An 11,325-nucleotide genomic window follows, 5' to 3' on the forward strand; every position below is an offset into this window, starting at 1 on the left:
TGTTGATACAGCTCATATGCTTATCTCTGGAAGTGTTGATACAGCTCATATGCTTGTCATTAGAAGTGTTGATATAGCTAATATGCATATCTGTTGAAATGTGGATATAGCTTGTATGCTTATCTGTTGAGATGTTGATACAACTAATATGTTTATCTATTGAAAAATGGAAAATGTTTAATATGAGTCATTGTCTCATATAAAGGATTGACCAGGTTCTGAGCTGTTGATGTGAATTGTGAAATTGATAAGAAATGGAAACTGAAATGAAATGAAACTGAGTTATGAATTGATTTATGGAGATTGAACATTTATCAATTGCTAATGTCTTAGTTATTGCCTATACTGTGTTTAGCATATCTCTACTGGGCGTTGGCTCACCCTTTATGGGACATTATTTTCAGGTACAGGTAGTATGCTACCTCCAAGGACATAGCTTGGATGATAATGAGAGTTGAAGACTTTTTTTTGTTTATTGTGATGTATTATATGTAAATTCAAGCCAAGGGCTTAATATGTATTGAGTTAGTACTCTTCTTCTTGTAACCAAGTGTTAAATTGGAAAGCTGTAAGCCCTTAGGGCATTTGCTTTTGTTGTTAACATGTAATACAGTTGTAAGAATTACTCTGATAAATAGAAATGGTTAGTTTATTTTATATCAATGCATGTCTAATGAGATGGGTTTTATCTATTGTTTTGAGGGCGTTACACACTCTCTCTCTCTCACACACACACACACACACACACATACACACACACACTCAATTCAATTCAAAGTCGAAGCTACCCAGGGCAGGCAGGCAGGTCTCTATCCATACATATATACATAAATGTATGTTATATATTATGCTCCTCTCAGATTATCTTCAGGTTTAGGTTTATTATTTGTTCATGATTATTGTGTATATTGAATTGAGAGTCAAGAGTACTGTAGGCCAATTGAACTTGTGTTAAATCGATTGTAAAGCTCTTGTGAATGCTCTCTCTCTCTTCAAATTCAATTGGTTGAATTTATGTCAAATTTTCAGATGATGGAAGATGGAGGAGGAGGAGGAGACAAGGGTATTCGATCTAAAAGTTCAGCTGTGACAGCAAATGGTAATGAAGAAGAAGAACCAGGTACCAATGCTTGCATTTTGTTCATTTCTTTTTTGACTATTATTTTTCTTATATTTTGACTGTTCCACTTAGCTTATATAATATTTTGTTTTAGTCTCTTATGATGCAGTAAATGATATAAACAAAAGGAGTTGGGAACAAAGAGAAGCTCTTCCAGGGGAGCCGCATTGTGTTGTATGTGGCCACTATAGCGAGTATATATGCGACGAGACTGATGATATATTCATCCTTGAATGTAAACAAACTCTTCTATGCAGGATTGCCAATTCACGGTTGCCAGTTGGTCTCCTGCATCCTACAAGACTACTACCCACTACCACTACCAGTGATGAGTGCTTTTATGTAAGAGATTCTGATAAAAAATCAAAATCAAAATCAGAATCAGAATCAGAATCAGAATCTCAATTTCTAACTAATCATCCAAGTGAATTGCTAAGAAGGAAACTCAAAATTAATGTCAGGGGAAACTTCGTTCCAACACCCATCCTGTCATTCGCTTCTTGTAATCTTCCTCATAAGCTCCTCCAAAATATAGAAGCTACTGGATATGAAATGCCAACCCCTGTCCAGATGCAAGCAATACTGGCTGCTTTGGTTGGCAAAAACCTGCTTGTTTCAGCCGACACTGGTTCAGGGAAAACTGCTTCATTTTTGGTTCTTGTAATTTCCTATTGTGCAAATTTTGATCGTGAGAAGCTCTCAAATCAGAAAAAACCATTATCAATGATTCTTACACCAACTGGAGAGCTTGTTGTGATTAAAGACAACCAAGAAACGATCAACAAGCAATCACACACACAATGAGACACAAATATTTACGTGATTTGGCCCAATGCCTACATCCATTTGAGAAAGAGAGAAAGTTTCACTATAAACAAAACAAATACAAAACAGAGGAGGAGTCTCGCTCTCTCAACTCAACTTACAGCTCATACACTTCTCACAACTGTCTCTTTTCTTCACTCTTGATCTCTCTCTATCAACTTAATTCACATATCTCCCTATTTATACACAAACGAGAGAGGTTGCCTACTAACAACCAACCACCAAAAATAAATGGTAAGCCATCAATACAGCCACCCTACAAGGGGATAGCTTGGCTAAATGTCTCCACAAAATCTCTAGCCCAAAATCTTGCAGAAGCTACATTTGACTTCCATGGCCTACTTCACATGGTGTGGAATGTGTGTTGCTTTATTCACAACCAAGGCAGAGTATATTGTCACAGCAGAAGCTGGGAAAGAGATGTTGTAGTTGAACCGGTTTCTTCAAAAACTTGGACTAGAGCAGGAAAAGTTCACGGTAAGTTTTCTTTCAATCTGCAGACTAAGTTTTCTTTCCCTTTTACTTCAAAACCTTCTGGTTGCTCTATGTAAATTTCTTCCTTCAAATTACCATGGAGAAATTCCGATTTCACATCTATTTGTTCAAGTTCCAAATTTAAACTGGCCGTTAGTCCCAAAACTACTCGAATGGATGTCATTTTCACAACTGGCGAGAAGATTTCACCAAAATTAATACCTTTCTTTCGCCCAAAACCTTTGACAACCAATCGAGCCTTATACTTGACTAGCTTTTCGCTACCATCTTTCTTCAACTTGAACATCCATTTGTTCTTCAGTGCTTTTCAACCCTAGGGAAGTCTTACCAAATCATAAGTCTAATTTTTCTACAAGTACTGCATCTCTTTTTGCATAGCTTGCTGCCAGCTACTCTTCTCCTTATGATTCTGAGTTTCTTGAAAATTTCCCGGCTCTTCCTCATCAGTAAGCAAAATATACTCAGAAGCAGGGTATTTTGACGACGGCTTAGGCTCTCTTGTTGATCATTTTCTAGGTGTCTTTAATCACAACAAGTGGTATCAGAGCCTCGTTAGTCAATTTTTTGGAAAAACAGGGTGTGTTTTTCAAAATCGCCCCAAAATCAAAATGGTTGAAATCCACTTTTGATCACACCAGGTTAAAGCACTCGACGAGATGAGCACACAGGAAAAAATTGCGTCAAAAAAGAATGGCGGAAGAGGTCACATGAGCCGCACGCACCACTGACGTCGTTTCCACGCACCAGCGACTGGCCACACGCGCTAAACCAGGGAAGAAGATGACCTAACGACAACAGCTAACGTCATCTTACTGACGTCATCGGGCTGACCCGTGCTCTCAAAACTACTCGAATGGATGTCATTTTCACAACTAGAGAGAAGATTTCATCAAAATTAATACATTTCTTTTACCCAAAACCTTTGACAACCAATCAAGCCTTATACTTGACTAGCTTTCTGCTGCCATCTTTCTTCAACTTGAACACCCATTTGTTCTTCAGTGCTTTTCAACCCTGGGGAAGTTTTACCAAATCATAAGTTTGATTTTTCTGCAAAGACTGCATCTCTTCTTGCATAGTTTGTTGCTAGCTACTCTTCTTCTTATGATTCTGAGCTTCTTGAAAACTTCATGGCTCTCCCTTATCAGTAAGCAAAATATACTCAGAAGCACGGTATTTTGACGACAGCCTAAGCTCTATTGTTGATCATTTTTTGGGTGTCTTTAATCACAACAAGTGATATCAGAGCCTCATTAGTTTATTTTTCAGAGAAAACAGGGTGTGTTTTTCAAAATTGCCTAGAAATCAAAGTGGTCGAAATCCTCTTTTGTTCACACCAGGTTAAAGCACTCGACGAGACAAGTACACAGGAAAAAACTGCGTAAAAAAGGATGCCAAAAGAGGCCGCATGCACCACACGCACCACTGAAGCCGTTTCCACGCGCTAGCGATTGGCCACATACACTTTACGCGCGAAACCAGGGAAGAAGACTTCCTAACGACAACAGCTAACGTCATCGGGCTGCCCACTCTGACCTGTGCTCTGACCCACTGACCAAGTCACTGGTTGAGTCGTTAACCAAAGCCGAGCCACGTTAACCAAGCTGTTGACCGAGCCGCTGACCTAGCCGTGCCGCCAGCCAAGCCATGCCGCCATTGACGTCAGCCTGATGCCAACTGAACCAGAGGAATTATCTGGTGCTTCTTAACAGCTCCAGATTCTGTCGATCTGAGCTGTTAAACTATTTTGGTTAGATCTAAGCCATTTGAAGTCTATTTTTAACGATCCAATAGTGCTTTCTAACTATTTGGAATATTTCTGACACATCCGTATAGTCAGATTTTGCAAATCAGATTTTGAAAATTTGCAATTCTTATTTTGGCAATCCGAAGTGCTTTTCCAGCTAATTTGACCAGTCTGGACTCAACGACGAAGTCTATTTTTTCAGACAGAGATCATTTTCTATAGAGACAATTATTAATGGAGAAATCAATGTCAATTTCGGAATCCATGATCAAGCTGAATGCTTTCAACTATGCAATTTAGAATCTCAGAATGGATGATGTCCTGTACTGCCGAGATTTGTTTGACCCCATTGAGCTTAATAGAGTTAAACAAGCTAGGGAGAAGGATGAAGATTGGAAGCGGAAGAATCGAAAGACCATTGGTTAGATCAGATAATGGATCGATCATAGTGTCTTCCACCATATCGCCCAAGAGACTGATGCCTATGCTCTTTGGACAAAATTAGAAGGCATGTACCAGTTGAAGACTGCTCGGAATAAAGCCCTCCTAATGAGAAGGCTTGTAAATTTGAAGCTGAAAAGTGGTGTCTCTGTTGCATAACACACCAGTGAGTTCCAAAATCTACTGAACCAACTAGCAACTGTCAAAATAGTGTTGGATGATGAGATGCAGGCCCTATTGCTGCTCAGCTCCTTGCCAGATAGTTAAGAGACGTTAGTGGTGTCCCTCAACAACTCTGCACTTGAAGGAAGACTAACCACGAACATAGTCACAGATGTTTTATTTAGTGAAGAGGCAAGAAAAAAAGACATGGGTGGAGATCAGCCTCATGCCCTCGTCACAGAAAATAAAGGTAGAGGTAGAGGCAGAAGCAGGGGAAGAAGCAAAAGTAGAGGATGCAGCAGAGGAAGATCTCACGACAGAAAGAAGTCCAGAGAAGGTACGAGCCGGCCAAGGTTCAAGTGTTACCATTGTGGCCAGGAGGGTCACATAAAGAAATATTGCTATGCCTTGAAAGGAGAACAAAAACAAGGCAATAGACAGCCAAAGACCAAAGATGGGAACACTGCAGTTACTGTCTTAGAGGATATTGCATTATTCTCTGTTGAAGAAGAATGCCTCCATATGTCAGACAACAACACTGAGTTGGTGGTAGATATAGCAGCTTCCTACCACACTACACCCCAGAAGGAGTTCTTCAGTATATACTAAGCTGGTGATTTTGGTACAATGAAGATGGGTAACTCCAGTTTTTTGAAGATTGTGGGAATCGGTGATGTTCGCATCCAAACCAAAGTTGGGTGCACAATGGTATTGAAAGATGTCAGGCATGTTCCTGATTTACGCCTGAATCTTATTTCAGGGATAGCCTTAGATCGACAAGGCTATGAGAACTACTTCAGCAAAGGCATGTGGAAATTGAAGAAGGGATCTCTGGTGGAAGCCAAAGGACAAGCAACTAGTACGTTGTACAAGACTCATGTGAATGTGATTTTAGATAGCCTCAACGCAACAGAAGATGAGGCATCACCAAATTTGTGACACAAAAGGCTGGGTCACATGAGTGAGAAAGGGTTGCAAATTTTGGCGAAGAAATCTCTTATTCCCTTTGCCTACGATGCGAAATTGAACCCTGGTGACAACTACTTGTCGCTTTCCACTCATCATCCAGAAGACAATCAGAGTTGTTGAGCAGAGTATACTCTGATGTATGAGGTCCCATAGGAGTGGAATCTTTAGGTGGCAAAAAATACTTCTTGATGTTTATTGATGATGCATCACAGAATGTATGGGTTTATGTCCTAAAGACCAAAGATGACTTGTTCCAGTATTTTTAGACATTCCATGCTATGGTGGAAAGGGAGACTGGAAAGAAGCTGAAGTGTCTCCAAATAGACAATAGAGGCGAGTACACGTCAAAGGAGTTTGAAGCCTACTGTGCTACTCATGGCGTCTGGCATGAGAAGACTATTTCTGGAATCCCACAACACAATGGTGTAGCCGAGAGAATGAATTGGACCATTGTGGAGAAGGTCACATGTATGCTCAAAATGACAAAGCTGCCAATGTCATTTCAGGAAGAAGTTGTTTGTGTTGTTTGCTATTTGATCAACAGATCACCATCAGTTCCACTGAACTTTGAGATTCTAGAAAAGGTATGGTCTGGAAGGGAGATTTCTTACTTTCATTTGAGAGTGTTCAGGTGTAAAGCATTTGCATATGTATCCAAGGAGCACAGGCAGAAGCTGGTTGATAAAGCTACTCCATGCATTTTTATTGGCTATGGAAATGAAGAATTTGGATACAAATTGTGGGATCTGAAAAAACAAGAAGGTCATTCGAAGTTGAGATGTGGTGTTTCAAGAAGGCCAGACCTTAGAAGACTTTGGGCAACCAGTCAAATCCAAAGTTGATGATGTTTTAGAATTTGTTCCGAATCCTGCACCATAACAGCATGTCACTGATGAAAAAGAGCTACCGCATCATGCAGCCAATGAGGTAAAGTTGCAAGAGGGATTTCCAGAAGAAGAAGATCCAGAAGTAGAGGGTGTTAAGCAAGGGGAGCCACAACCCTCTCCACCAGAGGCCGTTGGTCCACAGTTACGAAGATCAACAAGAAAGCCTAAGCCGTCGTCAAAATACCCTACTTCTGAGTATATTTTGCTTGTTGATAAGGAAGAGCCAGAAAGTTTTCAAGAAGCTCAGAATCATAAGGAGAAGAGTAACTGGCAGCAAGCTATGCAAGAAGAGATGCAGTCCTTGTAGAAAAATCCGACTTATGATTTGGTAAAACTTCCCCAGGGTCAAAAAACACTGAAGAACAAATGGCTGTTCAAGTTGAAGAAAGATGGGAGCGGAAAACTGGTCAAGTATAAGGCTCAATTGGTTGTCAAAGGTTTTGGGCAGAAGAAAGGTATTGATTTTGATGAAATCTTCTCGCCAGTTGTGAAAATGACATCTATTCGAGTAGTTTTGGGACTAACGGCCAGTTTGAATTTGGAACTTGAACAAATGGATGTGAAGATGGCATTTCTCCATGGTAATTTGGAGGAAGAAATTTACATGGAGCAACCAGAAGGTTTTGAAGTAAAAGGGAAAGAAAACTTAGTCTGCAGATTAAAGAAGAGTCTCTACGGCCTCAAACAACCGCCGAGATAGTGGTACAAGAAGTTTGACTCATTCATGGTAGGTCATGAGTACAAGAGAACTGTTGCAGACCAGTGTGTATATGCCAAGAAATTTCCCGGTGGAAACTTCATCATACTCCTGCTCTATGTTGATAAGATGCTAATTGTTGGACAGGATGCCACAGCAATCAGATCACTGAAGAAGGAGTTATCACAGTCCTTCGACATAAAAGACCTAGGCCCTGTCCAACAAATTTTGGGTATGAAAATTATACGTGATAGGGAAGCCAAGAAGTTGTGGTTGTCACAGGAAAAGTATATTGAATGGGTGCTTGAAAAGTTCAACATAAAAGATGCCAAGCCAATCAGTATTCCGCTGGCTAATCATTTCAAGCTAAGCAAGAGTTCTTGTCCCTCATCTACAAAAGAAAGAGAAGAGATGGAGGCAATTCCCTACTCATCCGCCGTAGGGAGTTTGATGTATGCAATGGTGTCCATGTGACCAGATATTGCTCATGATGTTGGAGTTGTGAGCAGATTTCTTTCCAATCAAAGGAAAGAGTATTGGGAAGCAGTCAAGTGGATTCTGAGGTACCTTAGGGGTACATCAAAAATGTGTTTGTGCTTTGGAGGAGCAAAACCAATCTTGGAAGGCTATATTGATTCAGATATGGTAGGCGATCTTGATGGTAGGAAATCTACATCAAGATTTATGTTCACTTTCGCAAGGGGAAATGTGTCTTGGCAGTCCAAGCTGCAGAAGTGTGCTGCAGAAGTGTGTTGCTTTACCCACAACCGAGGCAGAGTATATTGCCACAGCGAAAGCCGGGAAAGAGGTGCTGTGGTTGAAGCGGTTTCTCCAAGAACTTGGACTAGAGCAGGAAAAGTTCACGGTACATTGTGATAGCCAAAGTGCCATAGACCTAAGCAAAAATTCTATGTATCATTCTCGTACGAAGCACATTGATGTTTGGTATCATTGGATACGCGAAGTGATGGAGAAACAGTGATCAAGATCCACACAGAAAAGAATCCAGCCGACATGCTTACAAAGGTGGTCTCGAGAGACAAACTCAAAGTATGCAAGGACATTGCTGGGATGGACTTCCAGTAAGGATCATACTCCTCATAGGTGCGGAGGGAGAGAATTGTTGAGCATTCCACACCATGTGAAGTAGGCCAGGGAAGTCAAATGTAGTTGCTGCAAGATTTTAGGCTAGAGATTTTGTGAAGACATTCAGCCGAGCTATTCTCTTGTAGGGTGGCTGTATTGATGGCTTACCATTTACTTTTGGTGGTTGGTTGTTAGTAGGCAAGCTCTCCCATTTGTGTATGAATAGGGGAGATGTGAGCTAAGTTGATAGAGAGAGATCAAGAGTGAAGAAAAGAGAGAGTTGTGAGAAGTGTATGAGTTGTGAGTTGAGTTGAGAAAGTGAAACTCCTCCTCTGTTTTGTATTTGTTTTGTTCATAGTGAAGCTTTCTCTCTTTCTCCCGTGGATGTAGGCGTTGGGCTGAATCACGTAAATATTTGTGTCTCATTTGTATGTGTGATTGCTTGTCGATCATTTTCTGGGTGTCTTTAATCACAAGAAGCTGTACATACAAGTGGAGGAGCAGGCTAAGTTGCTAGGAAAGGGTTTGCCATTTAAAACTGCACTTGTAGTTGGCGGGGACCTCGTGGCTGGACAACTTCACTGCATCCAGCAAGGAGTGGGAGTGATTATAGGAACTCCGGGCAGGCTTATTGATCTGCCAACAAAGTATGACATAGAATTAGATGGTGTTTCAATTCTTGTTCTGGATGAAGTGGACTGTATGCTCCAGAGGGGTTTCCATGAGCAGGTAATGCAGATTTTTAGGGCTCTGTCACGACCTCAAGTCTTGATGTATTCTGCCACAATTCCAAAAGAAGTCGAGAAGATGGCCAGCTCAATGGTGAAAGATATAATTGCTATATCTGTTGGGAGGCCAAACAAGCCAAAAACTGACCATTTGGGTTGAATCAAAGCAAAAAAAAGGAAAAACTTTTTGACATATTGATGAGCAACCAGCACTTTATGCCACCAGTGGTGGTATTTGTGGGTTCTAGACTTGGTGCAGATCTCCTTTCTCAAGCAGTAACAGTCACCACTGGAGTGAAATCTATATCAATCCATGGAGAAAAGCCCATGAAGGAGAGGAGAGAAATTCTAAGGTCTTTTCTGGATGGAGAGGTTCCTGTGATTGTGGCCACGGGGGTTTTGGGCAGAGGAGTTGATCTCTTGGGTGTGAGACAGGTTATAGTCTTTGACATGCCAAATTCTATTAAGGAGTATGTTCACCAGATTGGAAGGGCATTGAGGCTGGGGGAGGAGGGTACAGCAATCGTCTTTGTAAATGAAGAGAATAAGAAAATTTTTCCAGGGGTGGTTGATATTTTGAAATCATCTGGAGCTCATATTCCCAGGGAGCTTATTAGTTTGCACACGATGGGTACCTTTTCTGTTGGCAAGGGCCAGAAGAAAAGGAAGCACAGTTTCTAAAGTTTCAGGGGCTGTTTACAGTCATTGGAGAATGGAGATCTTTCTCAGAAACAAGAATGGAAGATGTGGTTTAACGAGGTTTATTGGCCATTCTTTGGTTGCTCTCTCCTTAAATCAGACACCCCATGTACTGTTTAAGGTTATTGTCACTGATCACGAGACATTGGCTAATCATATTGCCTCCATTGTGAAGATTGGTGACTCTGTTAAATTTTTATGGTTATCCAATATTTTTGAACTTGGCATACCATCTACTGCTATGCTACAATCACTATTGGAATGTGTCAATGTGATACTACACTTTGAACTGTTAAAAAGAAGAAGAAGAAGAAACATTTGTTCTTTATGCTACTCAGTGGTACGCCTGCCACCTTTGACAGACGAACTTTATCTGAGCAGCACAGTCACCCTCAGAGTCATCTACTTATGTTCTGATCAGTTGGTAATGAGCTTGAAGAATTATAATTTGTGACAGTGATGTATCATTGCATTTGTGTCTATGACTAGAATTTCTTATTACAGCAGAAGGACCACGTTTTAAGCTCTGTGGATTCTACTTGTGCTTGAAAAAAGCAGAATCAGTATGGAGAGAATTTCTGCACATTGTGTCATTGAAGGGAGCATCAAGGTTCATACAGGCCTTCGATCAGAAACACTTGGTTAACACTTTGAAATCCTGTACCTCTTAATAATCTGATAGAAATCATTTCAACATTTTTCTTTTGAAACTTATGTTTATTTGATTGTCCGAGTGTTACTTTACATCTTTTGTACCATATTGAATCTCACCCAAACTTCTTGCAACTTATGATATATGCATCAATTTTTTATGGACTATGAGATGCTGATTTGGACTCAAATAAAAGAATTCTCATTTTTCTAGAATCTTTCAATTATTCTTTCTTGGTTCTTTTTCCCATATGTAATTTCTACACCACTACTAAGTTAGCATTCAGGTCAATCTGTTGAAAGCCAAACTATGGATTGGGCAAAGACTTCAGTACAACATGTTTGGCATGTTTAGCATTTCAGGTCAGTCTACACTGAAATTGTGGCTTACAACATGTTTGGCACGGTTCCATGGAAGAACAACTATTTTAGGTATGTTGGCTAACATATAAGTTTTGCGTTGTGAATGTTATTAGACATAGGGGACCATAAAGAGAAGTATGAACTTGGAAAACCACACAGAACTTCTGACACCACAATGGTTGTCCACTGTGGATGAGGGACAAAATGATTGGCTTTACTTCTTTTGGTTGCTGGGTTAATTTGCAAGTATGCTGAAGTTGAGGCCAGTGTCACTCAATGCTGGCTTATCATCAACAGAGTTGATTTCTTTGTTGTTGATATGACTTATGCTAGTCAATTATGATATAATCAACATTGCTTATTTCCCTCTGTTTCCCTTTTCTTTTTTGGCATTTCTTCTCTTAGTCATGGCTGTTAGAGCTTGAATTTAATCGATATAGATTTTAACTGTTTCA

The 11,325-nt window shown here is 40.3% G+C and overlaps 1 pseudogene across 1 annotated transcript; it reads left to right on the forward strand.

Moving 5' to 3' along the window:
• Window positions 1–853: 853 nt before the first annotated feature.
• On the forward strand, window positions 854–10,822 carry LOC114278637 (DEAD-box ATP-dependent RNA helicase 41-like; annotated as a pseudogene). Its single transcript, XR_014350667.1, has 3 exons — window positions 854–1,120; window positions 1,215–1,870; window positions 8,910–10,822. The product of XR_014350667.1 is annotated as a DEAD-box ATP-dependent RNA helicase 41-like (transcript).
• The last annotated feature ends 503 nt before the right edge of the window (window positions 10,823–11,325 follow it).

The sequence above is a fragment of the Camellia sinensis genome, chromosome 14 (assembly GCF_055761805.1).
Source record: "Camellia sinensis isolate YWXY chromosome 14, ASM5576180v1, whole genome shotgun sequence".
In the NCBI taxonomy this organism is placed as follows: Eukaryota; Viridiplantae; Streptophyta; class Magnoliopsida; order Ericales; family Theaceae; genus Camellia; species Camellia sinensis.